Source organism: Agelaius phoeniceus, chromosome 27 (assembly GCF_051311805.1).
Source record: "Agelaius phoeniceus isolate bAgePho1 chromosome 27, bAgePho1.hap1, whole genome shotgun sequence".
NCBI classification, from domain to species: Eukaryota; Metazoa; Chordata; class Aves; order Passeriformes; family Icteridae; genus Agelaius; species Agelaius phoeniceus.
In genome coordinates, this window is record NC_135291.1 from 3,210,680 (window position 1) to 3,226,464 (window position 15,785).

General features: G+C 45.9%; 1 protein-coding gene and 1 pseudogene across 1 annotated transcript in view; both read right to left on the reverse strand.

Annotated features, from left to right (window-relative positions):
* The window catches only part of LOC129132012 (uncharacterized), a 292,843-nt gene that overhangs the window by 142,674 nt on the left and 134,384 nt on the right, over nucleotides 1-15,785 (reverse strand). The window lies entirely within an intron of this gene.
* LOC143695831 (uncharacterized) lies at nucleotides 8,992-13,696 on the reverse strand (annotated as a pseudogene).

Here is a 15,785-nt window from a genome sequence, read left to right on the forward strand (position 1 = left end):
ATAAGGGGATGCAGTGGGGTCCCGGTGCCCAGAAATGGGGGTTCAGGGGGGTTTCCATGCCCGGGATTTGGGGTTCAGGGGGTTCCAGGCTCCAGATAAGGGGGTGCAGGGGTTATTGGGGCTGGGGAAGGGGGTACAGGGAGGCTCCCAGTGCCCCAAAATGAACGTTCAAGGCGGTCTCTGTGCCCAGGAAGGGGGGTTCGCCTGGAAATGGAAGTTCGGGGGGTCCCCGTGCCCAGGAATTGCTGTTCAGGGGGGTCCCGGTGCCGGAGCAGTCCCCGGTCCCCGGGCGGGTCCCGGTGCCGCAGCTTGGGAGACGCGAAAGTGACCGGGGCAGCGCGGGGAGGGAGAGGGGACAGAGCAAACCCTGGGAATTCCCCTGAACCCCCCCCGGGACCTGCCAGGACCCCCCAGAGGACGCGCAGGGGGTGGAGAACTGGGGGCACGCAGAGATTGGGCGGTCTGGGTGGCGTCCAAGGGCTGGGAAGCAGAACCGGGAGAGCCGGGAAGGGTCCAAGGTTCCAGGAAGGGACTGTGAGAGGCGGGCTGGGGGATCCAGGGGGTCCCTGAACCCAGAAAAGGGGTCCAGGAGTCTCCATTGTTCAGGGAAGTGGGGTCTGGGAGCTGGGAAAGGCAGAAAAGGGGGTTCAGGGGGTCCCTGGGTCACGGAAAGGGGGCTCTGGGGCTGGGAGAGGCGGGCGGATCCCGGGGACGCAGCTTGGGTGTGTCACGATCCGTCCTTATGAATGGGTTTCGTGATGGTTCGTGGATTGATCTCAGGGTGCAAAAGAACTGACACGGTACAAGGGGGTTTGCAGGGATAATCAAAACAAATGCACCTTTATTGAAATAACCACAGCAAAAATGCCTTGGGAAGGAATCAGGGAAAAAAGGAAAAAATAAGGGAAAAGAGGGAGGAAAAAGAATGGGTATATAGCTACCAAACATCAAACTGCCAAGTCCCTCCATGTCCAGCCCATGGAGTTCACCAGGCCGCATCCAGGGAGATCTCAGAGGCGCAGTTCATCTGGACCCCAATTACACTCTTTTTTGATGGGGGAAGGGGGGATGGATTTTGCAACCAAATCAAAGGTAGTTTACTGTATCTTCAGGGGGAAAGAATGGTGTTTGGAAAGGGGTACACACAGTCCATGTTTGGCAGTAGGTGAGAGCCATTGTTTTCGTGGTTGACTGCCTGCACCTGCAACATCCATCTTGCTTTGGGCAGCTTTCCTTCCCCCGCCACTGCACACCTCTCCCGGGTTGGGGGTTTCAGTCCCAGTCTCTGGAAGAAGGTGAGAGGGGGCCTTCTCACATGGGGATTTCATGTCTCGGTCTCTTGATGAAGAGGCTTCTTACATCTCGGTTTGTCTGTCATGGTGGTTATGAACGAGCGAGAGGCACCTTCTTTGGGGGGAACCACCCTAAAGCCTAGGAGAAGTTCAGCCAGGCCGAGAGGCGGGGAGAATTCCAGAGCTATTGTGCAAAAGGGCAAAATGCCCTTTGAGCTCAGTGTAGCATATAGCAAATGCACCTGTGAAAACAATAATTGAGCAACACTCTCAGGTCTCAGGCATATGACTTTCCCCTACAGGATCAGAAACTTCAGACAGGAGGGGTCTGTTTTTCAGTGCTCCCCCCCAATGACGATCGTGAGGTGGATGAGGGATATTTCAGACAGACTCTCACACGACCCCGTGACTCACAATTGTCTTGAGGGATCTTTATCAGCAGCGCTCTGGAGTATCATTGATGAGTCTTCAGGACTGGCCGTACGTTGGTAGTATAACCCGGAAAAATAGGGACAGTATGACAGAGAGAAGAAAGAGAGAGAGAGAGAGAAAAAGGAGGAAAAGAAAGGATAGGAAAAAGAGGGGGAAAAGGGAGACAATAAACAAACATAATTAATATTGATTATAACAGTATTATTTTTCATAACAATTTTCAAAATGGTTAATTGTTGCAGTGTGATGTAATACTCTGTTTCAGCTATCCCAGTTCCTCCCTCAGGTGGTGCCAACAACCTCTCCCTTCCCCTTCCCCTTGCCCCCTTGCTAAGTGCTGTCCGTCAATCTTAACATTCCAGCAAGGGCATCATCTGATTGGCAAAGTTCAAAAGATGCTTCTCAGCCCTGGCAACATTGGGCTATCCAGGTGTCACTTGTCCCCTGAGACTTCCCCCCTCCCACCTGGTTGGTGCCATACCTACCCCTTCCCTCCCCCTCTCCCCGGGCTTAAAATACCCAGCGACCACGTGGTTCTGAGTTCTGTTGGAGCTGTTGCAACATTCAGAGGTCTGTGACTTAGGAATAAAGCTCTGGATCAAAACCTCCAGCAGCGTCTCCTTTTACCTTTACCATCGCCTAAAGTCTTTCCACCAGAGGTAAACCTGAGTTCCTGCTTGCCTGGACTTGTCCCAAGTGCCAGCTTCAATACCCAGCTAGCCAGGGGTGTCTCTGGGGTGAGACCACCACAGCTGCCACATTTGGTCCAGCAGCAAGGCCAGACGACCCCAGGCATGTTCCATCCGGCACTATTGGGAATTAACTCTAATAGTTAATTAATTAAAATAGTATTATTTTTGTAACAATTTTCAAATGGTTGAAACAAATAACAAATAATCAAAAGCAAAACAATAAACAAATCATAATATAAGCATTAACTTTAAAATTATTTTCTAAAACAATTCACTAAAAATTGAAAGTAATTCTCACAAAATCATAAACAGGAATCAAGGATTGCTCTAAAACACAAATGCTTAATTTGTAATTGCCTTGTGTCAATTGACTTGGGGATGTCCACAGTGTAGAGGACATCAGCCAAGTTGAGTGCATTGACTATAGACATCAATCTTGTCAGCCGTTTCATCATCCTCCAATTCATAACAAATGGGACTGATGACAAGATAAAACCAAGCACAATTAGAATCAAAAGGGTAACGATGGGTTGACACACACTGTTCAGGGCACTCGTGGCAGTAGGTGACCACCCAAAGAGGGTATCCCACCACCTGTGCTCAGCATCTTTCTTTACCCTCTCCATAACACGGTGTATCTGTCTCACATTATGATGAACAGTCACCAGGGCTTCTGTCCGTTTTTCTTTATCTTTTTGAGGATTTCTACCAAGTCTTAATGGAGCAGCACTTGACTTACCAAAGTGAGATTCATCCCAATAGGAGTAGGCATCAGTTTGTGAATCAGTGTGTAGTTGGATTGCAATAGGTAGTGAGAGGTAACTGGAGCTTCATAAAAGAAATCACATCCTGTAATCTTGGTAAAGTTACAAGCACAAACATTTGAATAATTTTTAGTATCTACTACAATATTCTCTATGAATACAAAATCACAAGCAGTTCTGAAGCATGCACACCTGTTGCCTATATATACAAGGACTGTTTCAGAAGCCTCATTAGGCTGAATTTCAAAATGACAGATATTTTGCTCTGTGTCTGAAAAAATGTCTTGAGCTATGATTGCATTGCTTTCACAGATGAACCCTTGTTGTTCTCGGACAAGACAAGATTCTAAATTAACAGTTTGCCATTTCTCACCCATTTGACAGGCCCATTCCTGATGCTCATAAGGATAGAGAACAGCTCCATCATCATTCAGCCCTAATGCAATCATAGGAAATATCAAATGCACTGAGGCATTACGTATGGTTAACACAAAAGCCATGGCTGTGTTTGTAATGGGATTGTAAGTTAAATTCACTAAGTTCCACCAGGATTGGAATTCTCTTTCAAAATCAGTGGCACTGTCCCAAATTATTTTCCCAATTTCAGTAGGAAAAGTGCTTCTTCACCTTCTCTTATCATTGAGGCAGCAACTGACTGCATCCACAATTGTGCCTGGATACAGCTGAGAGCCAAAGAAATGTTGTTTTGTGTAGCACCGAGTGTATCAATTACCAATTTGTGGTCATTTACATTTACATTTTTTACAAATTTTCCCAATTTGTCAAAATGTTTGATAGCAGCCACTGGTGTGTTCCTAAAGCCAATAAGGACGACTGCAGTAGTTGTTGTAACTTGGTCAAATCTCTAGTTGTAGCAGCCCATTTTATTCATTAATACTTCTGAATCAATAGTCTTTAGAATTCCCAATCCTGTTCCCACAACACCGGTTATGTCTCTTAGCGTCCGTCTTTTAAAAGAGTTCCGCTTTTGCAACCAGGTCATCCAACCCTCAAAGGAAGTTTGCAAAAAAGGTGAACAGGCCGGCTGAATTTCTGAGACATTACTTTGCATCAGCAATTTGACTTGTTTAAGAAACCATGCTGGATTGAACAGTATTTGTTGTTGTCCTGTTTTCCTAATTATATCTGGTCCATTTTCAAAAATTCTTGGGCTAAGCATAAGCGGTGGTTGGGCTGGAGTGGTGGTGGTGTAAATTGTAACAAGTTGGGCTATAGCATTTACTATAAACTTAAAATGTAGGCCCTACAGGCCTACAGGGTAGTTCTGTTAATCATTCAGCATCCCATACTAATTTTTTTCCCCACTATCCCTTGAAGCTGCCAGGTTTTTTGGTTTTCCCATCCCTGCCTAGTGTATATCTGATTTTCATGCATAACAACAGTTGATAGTTTTAAATCCTTCACATTTCCTGTGGATCCGGAAAAATGAACAAAAGCCTGGGACCAAGGCCATTCAGTATCAAGTTGACTAAGGGTACTCTCAGTCCTTTCTACCCACTGGGGTGTGACTACTGTACTCAGTGTGGCCTTTGTTATAGTGTTTATCTTAAATTTGTAAACCAGGCCTTTTAAACTTTATGGATTTGTCAAGTTATTTTGCCAACGGCGTGTCACATAAGTTGGTTTGGCTAAAGTAAAATTATGCCAGCAATCAGCTGATTAATTTCTACAATCCTTTGTAATTGCATTGTTGGTTCTGGGGCCTAAAGTGTAGTTACCAACGTACTCCTGCCAGCAGCACAGAGTGAGGGGAATTTGTTTGGTACACTCCCACTTTGTCGTAGGACACAGTTCTGTTGTAGGGATGTGCAAATAGTTTTTTCCATCTGGTTCTAAAAAATTTCCGGCACCTGCAATGGAGGTGGCTTTCTCATAGAGAGATCCTTCCACTTTTCTGCACGCTACCACAATCGACTCACCAATTGTTCCAGTTAGGGTTCTAGTCCAGTCCTTCTGATCCCATCCCCACTCACTTGGGCGATATATCTCAGAGTCATGCAGCACTATAGGCTCTAGGTTCAGGTGGTGAGCCCTGGGATATGATCTTAGAACATTAGTGTGATGGATGGTAGCTTCAGACGACGACCACTCAGCAGGATTCTGTCCACGGAATTGTGGTAGGATGCAGAAAAGTATCACCAGTGTTATCATGGTTCAGATGATCCTCATGTCCCTCAGGGTTCTTCTGTAAAAGTAAACACAACAGAATCCTGCCACTAAGGGACAGAAAAAGTTAGAATGATGGAATTATCCAGTGTGTATTTATCCGATGCTCTCTCCCTAGAGCATCAGAGGCTACCCATGCATGTTTATTCAGAGGGGTTTTTAGCACTAGTGGTAGTTCCCCTACAGTAGGGAGGTCCACCAGAACAGGTTGTCCAGGGTAATATGCTGGAATCTTGAAATCATCTGGTCTCCCTAGAGAGGCAATTATGCTTGGAGCTATGGGGCAAAAGGCAGTGATTTTGGGACACCCATTTACCCCCCCATCTGTCATTCACACTTTTCACAGCTTCCCATAACCGAACATCCCAATTTCCCTCCTCTGGTTTCAAAAGTCATTCCAAAAGACCATTGGTCCTTTCCACGATCCCGTTAGCCTGAGGGTAGTAAGGGGTATGAAAAGTCCATTTAATTCCTTCATTTTTTGCCTAATCCTGTACAATTCTAGCAGTGAAGTGGGACCCATAATCAGATTGAATTTCCTGTGGTTTTGGGAAAATTCCAAACCATCCCTGCAATGCTTTAACAGTATTATCTCCTGTAGCTCTTTTAAAAGCATTGGCCTGGACCATCCCAGATACAATTTCTACTCCTACCAGCACAAAGTGTTAAACTCCTGACTTCTTAAAGGGTCCAATATAGTCTACCTGCCACGCATCCCATAAGCCTTTACCCTTTCTGAAATGCAGAGGGTCATCTTCCAAAGGATGTCTCTCCAGTCTCCAGTCTGCGATTGCTCACAGGTTGATACACATGTTTTGCACCTTTCCTTGGTGACAGGCCAACGCTGGGCCAGAGCTTCCTTGTACAAATCTTTCACACCTGTGTGCTGTCTTTTTACATGTGGCCATTCTAATAGTTGATCCCAGTCCTCTGTAATTTGTTCTTTTTCAGGGGACTTAGTCTTGCTAAACCAACAGCTTTATTGTTCCACTCTCCTGCTGGATTTCCATCTGTCTGATGAAAGGCTGCCCACCCCAACAAGGTTCCCTTGGCTTGTGATGTTTAAAATTTCTTGCCACTTTTCCTTTTGCCATACTGGAATTCTGTTACCTTCCCAATCATTTTGCTGCCAAAAAGGAAGCCACTCAGTACATCCTTTATACACAGCATAGGAGTCCGTGTAGATGCAGACAGGAGAGGTATTCTGTACCTCATGTTGGAAAGCACTCCAAACAGCTCTCAGCTCCCCAACCTGAGCACTGCCTTCTCCCTCGGTAATGATTCGTTCACCAGAGGAAATGTGGAGGGCTGCTGCCCTGTATCTCCACACCTTCCCCTCCTGTTTAGCAGAGGCATCAGGGAACCAAGAATTTGCTGATCGTTTGGTGGAGAAAGGAGGGGCTACTTTAATTACAGAGGCAGGTTTGTCATGGCTGCTGCCCAAATTCTCAGTTTCTTGTAGCGCTAAATTTTTTACAGCTCCTTCTGTTATTGAGAAAATGTTACAGTAATGTTCAATCTGAGCATACCAGTTTGCAACTGAGGCCCTTTGGGCCACCCTGTCAGCGGGGGTCGGGGGGGGGAATCCCAGTAGTGACTGTGTTAATAACTTTGAAAGGGCCTCTCAAGACAACTGGCTGTTGTTGTGCAATTTTTCCCACTTCTATGAGAGCTAAGCTAACCACAAACAATCCTTTTTCCCAGGTAGTGTATCTTTTCTCAGGATCTTTGAAACCACAGGAATAGAAACCAATAGGCCTTCTTGGACCCTCAGGACCCTGCTGCCAAATGTGTACTGACAGCCCTGAGGAGCCAAATCCCCATTCCAGCTGAAAGGGATCTGTGGGATGGACAGGGTCCAGTGCTTGGTGAGCTGTTGTTTCAAAAATCATTAATTGCAATGCTTCCTCCTGAGAAGGAGTCCAATCCCATTTCACCCCATTTGCTCAGCAAGTCATGAAGGGGCCTAGCAATTATTGAAAGATCTGGAATGTGTTTTCTCCAGAGCACTAATAATCCTAGAGCTTGCTGGAGATCTTTCCTGGATTCAGGCATTTTGATCTGATCTAAAGAGGTTAGGATATCAGGTGGAATACATGTCATACCTCCTTTCCAGCAAATTCCCAAAAACTTCTCTTCCTGAGAAGGCTTTTGATTTTTCTCTGGGGGAATTTGCAAAGCAAGACTTTCTAAATGGGAGATTATTTTTTGTTCGGTATCTCCCACTGCTTCTATTTAACCTCCTCCCACAAGGATATCATCATGTATTGATAAACAGCTACGTTGTCAGGTTTGGGTGTTTTTTCTAATTCCTGGGCAAAAGTAGGGTGGGCCAAAGTGGGGGAGTGTTTGTAGCCTTGGGGAAGCCTAGTGAAAGTGTATTGCTGTCCTTTCCATGTGAAGGAAAAACGGTCCATATCTTCTGGCTGTATGGGTATCATAAAAAACATGTCTTTGACATCTATAGGTCCCATGACTGAGTGAACTTTTTCTTGAATTGATGTCATTAATTCAGCCAAATTTGGGACTGCTGCTGTAAGAGGGTCTGTGTTGGCATTAAGCCTGCAGAAGTCTACTGTCAGCCTCCACTTCTCATTGGGTTTCCAAACTGGCCACACTGGCAAGTTGAAAAGAGAATGGGTATTGACTATTACTCCTTGGTCTCACAAGTCCTGTATAACCAGTTGATGCCCTCTTTGGCACCAGAAGGTAGAGGGTATTGTTTTACATGAATAATTTTGCTAGACAGTGAGGAGGATGCAGCTTGGAGCAGTCTCATGTTAAGACGTGGCACGCCAAATGACCACAGGAATCCCTCAGAATCTTCCCACTGCCTCCCAGCAAGAATATCCATCCCTAATTGTTTGGAATATCCCCAATTACCATTTTGAGAACTAATTCATTCTCCTCTGTCGTTATAGAGCATGACACAGTACAATAATACACGACTCCATCAAAAGGGTGCAAGAGAGAAATTTATTAAACCAATGTAGCTTTTATAGTTCTTCCAGATATTTACACCCATCTAACACATATACAATGCCCATTGGCCATAAAAGAGAAACAAAGTTCCCAGCAGGCGACCAGGGAGCCAGGACACTCTGGGAGCCAGCCAGAGTCCATATCTCCCAACTTTCTCTCCTTCCTCTGGTCTCCATGGTAACGACCTTGGTGTTCCTTCAGGAGAGATATGGGGCTTCTCCTTATCTTCAGGAGGCCCTGACAGCTCACAAGGACAGCACAGAATGTCTTTCCCACACCCCTCTCCATGGAGCGTGAGTTTTATTAATGCCACATTCATAGATTCTGTAGTTCCTAGGGCATTTAAAGCACAACATGGTTTCTTTGTTGGAACAATTCTACACTTCTGGGCATCCTTTTTGTTAGTGCAGAGATTTGTGCCCCAGTGTCAATCAGAAAGGTTACAAGTGCCTGTTTGAGGCCTGTGATATCTGTGATCAATATATCTCCTGATTTATGTTTAGTGAGCATTCTCAGATACATCCATGCTCCAGCCCTTTGCTCACCTATAAGGGATGGAGAGCCTAGTTTCTCTGGTTCTGTGTTTGCTTTGGCTCACATCCTAAATTCTGAGGGAGAGGCTGGGAGAGGATTTCTTTTGGCTCACTGGCTGGATTCTGAGAAGGGAGGGGTGCACTGGGTTGAACCGATAAATTCGGTTTTCGATAGTGCCAATTAGTTATTATTTTCTGTAATTTATCAAGGGGCAAACCATCCATCACCTCTCTGGGGACCCCCCTTTTAACTTCCAACAACCACCAATGGTGGTGGTTAGAGATCTGTTTTCCCTTCCCTAAATTTTCACCATGAGGAGCCGTGATAAACCAAACACCATTTGTTTTTTCTGATTTCTCCTCCAGGGTTTTTACAGGTCCATATCATCTACTGTAATTAATCAAATCTACTGCAACCTCGCTCCATGTCCAAATTTTACGGCTACTGGCAGGTGAATCAGATTGAGAAGCTGGGGGCTGTGAGGGGATGGAGTATGGAGTGAAACCTGGATCAGTAGATCCAGTTTGGTCAGTGGGGTTACCAAGGAATCTATCTAGTCTCTCTATGGGACCCAAGGCCATTATGGTTTTCTGTAAAATAATTGCTGTAGGTTTAGGAAGCCATCAAATTAAAGGAGTCATAATTTCAGGCTTTACAGGTAATTGCATTGGTGACTGAAAACCAGGAATCAACCTTTTTCATGAATCATTTGCAGGCAGGTGGCTTTGTGGGCGCCTTCCAAAAGCTGGTCGGGGGCACTGACTATAGCTAAAGGGTCTCCCCTTTCCAAAGGATTAATTCCCCCGGCCCAGAAAGGCACACATTGTGTCAGGGACCACGTGTCACGCTTATCTCCTGTTGTTAGGAAAACTCCATGTCCCCAGTACCCACTGGCCTCCTGTTCAGTTAATTTAATTTGATCTCCACCAGTGAGGGACACTTGGAAGACATATTCTATCTCCGATTCTTGTGGGAGGCACCCAAATTCTTTCTTCAGCTTAGCCAATTTGGTAGTGCTGAATGGTATTTGTTTAGTTGTGATATGTGGTTCAAAATCTTCATCATTAATATAATTATATTCTGTTTTAACCAAGGGTCTCAAATGAGGGCAGCAGTTTTCTCCACAGTTTTTTTACTGCCTCTAGTTCCTTATAGGGATAAATCTGTTTAATGTGAGGAGTTTCTTTTCCTCTGCCTGTGTTGAGGAATCAGCATTCAGTGAATTCTTAACATGTTCCTCTCTAAGGGCAGCTTGTAACAGATGGATCTCATTCCTTTCTTCATTTAATTTTTTTTCCAAATTTCAACTAGGCTTTGAAGGGAGTCCATTATAGCTTTTTCCTCACTTCTTCACTTTAAGAGAGTTTTTATAGCTGCTGTGAGACAAGCTCCCAAAACTGAGCAGAGAATAGTTTTATTTTTGCCCAGTTTAAATTTTGTTTCATGTTGTAAAGAACATACTCCATCAATAACATTTTCCAAATTAAATCAGTTACTTTGTGCCCATTCTTTTCCTCCAGGAGAAGGTTTGGCATTGTGTTTGGCTAGTAGAGCATAAAATTCAGCTTTAACTTTTGCACTGAGGTTTTCCGTCATTTTGTGAAGGGACCAAAACCATGACAGGGAGGTGTAGACTTAAGGCACACAACCACACAGCCTCTGCTGTGTTTCCCTTGCTTCCCTGGGTGGGTGAAGAGACTAAGTGTGCCTGGGAGGTTCTACTCAGTTACTTCAAATAGTCCCTTCACTTCCCAGACAGTCCAGATTCACACATACACAAAAACAGTTTCCCTTTTTGCACTAAGAGATCTTTTGTGAAATTCTGAAGACAGAACCCTCAATTGAGTATGGGGGTGCTTTTCACCTAGGCATGTGCAGTTTGTGGGAAATTTGAGTCACTCCCTTTCCTTTTTAGACAACCGCTCACCCCTTTCAGGGTATTGGGCTCGGTGCGGCTGGAGTGAAACATCCTTCCCCTGTTACAGACTACACACAACCCTGCAAACCCCTCTGTCTGTCAGAATCCTGTCCATGACGGCAATTTAATGTCACGATCCGCTCGTACAAGTGGGGTTGTGATGGTTCATTAACTGATCTCAGAGTGCAAAAACAACAGAGAGGGGATTTCAGTCTTGATCAAAACAAATGCACCTTTTATTGAGTGCCCACAGCAGAAGCAATAGAAGGATTAGAAAGGAGATAAAGGATAGAGGGAGAGAGAAGAAGACAGGGGTGGGAATAGCTACCAACGGAGAGACAAAATCCTCGTGGTCCAGCCAATAGATCCATCTTGTCACGTTGGGGAGAATCTCAAATTCTTTGCATAACTCAGGGGTTTTTTATAGTCATCCACCAAGGGGAGAACAGAAAAAAGACAATGGAGAATTAGTCTATTGAAAATGAGTAAGACAGTCCATGTTCCAAAACAGGACAAATCAATCTCAGCGGTGAGCGAGACCCATTGTTTCAGAATTGGTGTCTATGAGAAACCAGTCTTGGTGCAGCAAACACACCTGCAGGCAACACTTGGCAAACATCCCACTTCAGTCAGGCCAGTGCCCCTGTGTTAGAATTTTAAGGGTCTCAGTCTCAGTCCTTGGGAGGAGGCTTCTCTTACAGTTCTTGTGAGGCAGATGAGGGATCTTCTATGGGGGGATCACCAGAGTTACCCCAGAAAGTTCATCTGGCCAAGAGGTGGGGAAATTCATGGGCCATTGTGATGAGCAGGGATCGTGAAGCAGGTGTAAGTGTACAGAGCAAGCCGCTCCCTGTCAGCCCCTGCTCAAAGCAGTTGTAATGTGGGGGCACAGCAAGCACAGCTGCAAACAATCACTTGGCGAGCATCCACCCCAACCAGGCCAGAACTCCAGCCAGGGTCTTCAGGGTCTTCCTCTCTGTCCTTGTGATGGTCGTGAGGCAAATGAGGGAAACTTCAGACCATCTCTTACAACAGTTTACTTTATCTCTTCCTCAACAATCCCCCACTCTGGGAGATATCTTCTGTTATTGGGCCCTTGAGTGTCACTGCATGACTGATGAAAAATTCATCATCTCATTGTGAGATGCTCCGGCCAGAGGGAGGAGCCCAGCACTCCTACCTGGATATAATTAGACATTTGGAAGAAGAGAGACAGCCTTTTCCCACTGGATTCCCAGAGGAGCAGCTTTCTTTTCCACTGCATTCCCAGAGGAAGTCCAGGCCCATCTATGCCACCACTGGACCTTGAGAGGAAAACTTCACCCTTCTACAGGATCACTGCTTCAACACAACCCCACCTGTGACTCCAGGAGCACTGCAGCCTCCATTTAATTGGACTGCTACCACCATCCTGACCTTTGGGAAAGACATTCTGTGCTGTCCTTGTGAGCTAGCAAGGCCTCCTGAAGATAAGGAGAAGCCCTATATCTCTCCTGAAGGAAAACCAAGGTCATTACCATGGAGACCAGAGGAAGGAGAGAAAGTTGGGAGATATGGACTCTGGCTGGCTCCCAGAGTGATGTGGCTCCCTGGTCGCCTGCTGGGAACTTTGTTTCTCTTTTATGGCCAATGGGCATTGTATATGTGTTAGATGGGTGTAAATATCTGGAAGAACAATAAAAGCTACGTTGGTTTAATAAATTTCTCTCTTGCACCCTTTTGATGGAGTCGTGTACTTTTATACTGTGTCATACCCTATAACGACACTGACCCACAGGGTGTCAGGTCATATTCTGACTCTGCCAGTGGGGTTTTTTGTTTGTACTATTGCATTTGTATTTTTAGTTTTCCTAGCAAAGAACTGTTATTCTTATTCCCATATCTTTGCTTGAGAGCTTTTTAATTTCAAAATTATAATAATTCAGAGGGAGGGGGTTTACATTTTCCATTTCACAGGAAGCTCCTGCCTTCCTTAGCAGACATCTGTCTTCAAACCAAGACAGAATGCCATCCATATAATGTAGGATAATGGCATCTGGGAGAGTCCTTTGGATGGGAGATAGGACAAGGGCCATGTACCACTGGCATATATAGGGGAGTTTTTCTCACTTTGGGGGAGGACTCACCGGTGGTACCGCTTCAGAGGTGCCTGTCTGTTCAGGGAGGGGATGGAAAAGGTGAATATGGGAGCATCTTGAGGATGGAGGGGGATGTTGAAAAAGCAGTCTTTGATATCAATGACCACCAGTCTCAAGTCACAAGGAAGCAAGGACGGAGAAGGAAGGCTGCAAGGGGCCCATGTCCTCAATGACCTTGTTAATTTTACAAAGGTCATGGAGGAGTGTCCACCTGTCCTTGCCAGGTTTTTTGAGAACAAAGACAGGGGAGTTCCAAGGGCTGTTGGAAGGTACGATGTGGCCCTTGGAGAGCTGCTCCTCCACAAGAAGCTCGAGGGTATGTAATTTCTCTGTTGAGAGGGGCCACTGATCCACCCACGGTGGGGTGTCAGTCTTCCAGGTGATTGTGGGGTGGTGCACTCTGCAGTGGCCCCAAATAGAAATCCCGGGACAGAGGTGGAATATCAAGTCAAGCTCCCCACTGGGACAACAGGTCCCTGGCCCACAGGGTGGTGAGTGCCCTGACTACAAATGGCCTGATGGTGGCAGTTTGGCCCTCCAGTCCCTCTGTTGTGATAATACGCTCGCTCCTCATGGAGATGGCAGCTCCTCCAATCACTGAGGTGACTCCAGTGACAGGAGTCAGCTCCTGGTTCAGGGGCCATTGAGGTTGTGTAATGATAGTAATGTTGGCCCCTGTGTCCACCATCCCTTGTAGGTGGATGTCATTACCTTTATTCAACTGACTGCACTTTATAAGGGGCTTGTCTTGGCCCATGATTTCAACCCAGAATGCCATTGGGTGCTCTGGGATATTGTCTATGCTTAATGGCAATAAAAAGGCTTGGGCGATCACAGTCTCTCTGTGCAGGAAGTGTGGTGGTTTTGTGCAGCAGAAAGTGACTGTGATTTCGTCACTTGGCCCAACAGTTTGTACTTCCACTATAATATGTATTTCATTTGGTGCATGAATACATTACCTATTACCAGCACATCCCTCAGGCCCTCTAGGGGTCCATATTTTCTGGTGGGAATACGATAGAAAGCAGAGTCATCAAATTGTATAGACAAAGCACTCACCAGTTGGTGTCACGTCCTGACCTGAACTTGCTGGAAAGCCTTGGTCACTCTGGTCTGTTGTTCGGAGTATGAAGAGCTCCGCGGGAATTTCCCCACATATTGGACCTCCAGAATAGTGGGGAGGGTACAGTGAAACAGCTTTCCATTTGCTGTCTTCACACGGGGCCACCCTGCAGTCTGTTGGAAGTTTTTTGGCTGATAATGGTGCTGGTGGTGGTGAGGTTACTGGTGATAACAAAACTGAGAACAGTTGTTAGAATGTCTGTTGCAATGCATACAGTGTGATGAATGGCACCTCTTTGGTGGCTGCTGGTCTTTAGGCATTTTGTATTCTGGACAGTCCTTCAAAAAAAAGCCAGTTCCCCACAATTAAAACATTTTGCAGCGTCTTGGGATGTTAAAAAGGCCCTCTCCCTTAGAGATTGCCCTTGCCACGGTGTGTTCAGTGGAAGATAATTTGGTGCAGGCCTCGTCCATCTGGTTGATTGTAGGTTCTGGGTCTTAATATTGTTTTGCACTCATTGTTTGCCTTTGCCAAGGCCATTTTATTTAGCACTTCCTTCTTGGCCTCTGGGCCTTCTATTTGTCACTCAAGTGCAACTTTAAGTCTGTCTACAAATGTCATGAAAATTTCACTTGCCCTTGTTTGATGTTAGTGAAGCTCTGTGTATGTAGGGTGTCATCGAGAGTGAGGAGCAGGGATGTCTTTGCAGCAGTGGTGATGCCACTGAGTGCAGCTTCTTGTAAGTCCTTTGCTTGGTCTTGTGGCTTCTGGAAGTCACCTTCTCCTGCCATTTATTCAAGGGTTAAATTTGGTTTGTTGGCATCTTTTGAATATGTGTCCACCAGTGATTTGAGATGCCTTTTTTACTGCCTCTCCCACAGCATGTACTCGACCGGGGTGTGAGACTCTGTCCAAAGTTTCTCTCATCTGCCTCACGATCGTCATTGGGGACCACTGAAGAAAAGACCCTTGTCTGAAGTTTCTGGCCCTGTTGGAGAAAGTTACGTGCCAACGGTTCCGAGACCTGAGCACAGTGCTAAGCTATTGTTCACAGGTGTTGTTTGCTGTATGCTGCACTGAGCCCAATGAAAGAAGAAGGGGGCATCTTGCCTTTTTGCAGCAATAGCCTTGGAAGCTGTCCCACCTCTCAGCCTGGCTGGATTCTCCTGAGTCTTGGGTGGTCCCCCCACAGAAGACCCTCACCTGTTTTACAACCACCGTGACAGAGAGACTGAGATGTAAGGAGCCTCTCCATCAAGGAGTGAGACATGAAACCCCCATGTGAAAAGGCCCCTCTGCTCCTTCCAAGGACTGGGACTGAAACCCCCAGCCCGGGGCAGGTGTGTGGGGGAGGCAAGCTGACCAAAGCGAGATGTTTGCCTGCAGGTTGTGACCGCTGGACCAAGAAGACAATGGCTCTCGTTTACTGCTGAGAACATGGACTACCTGTTACATCTATTCTTTATTGTATCTGTTTTCCCCCCTCCCTCACAATTTTCAATAGAGTTATCATAAAAAAAACCTCTGAGTTAGCGAGAGATTTCAAGATCTCCCCAGACGTGACCTGGTGAACTCCATCGGCTGGACATCAAAGGACTTGGCTGTTCTATGTTTGGTAGCTATATACCTTCCTTTCTCTTCCTCCCTCTTTTCCTTATTTTTCCCTTTTTCCCCCAGTTCCTCCCCAATGCATTTGGTTATTCAATAAAGGTGCATTTGTTTTGATTATCACTGCAAACCCCCCTGTGCCGTGTCGGTTTTTTGCACCCTGAGATCAAATCCA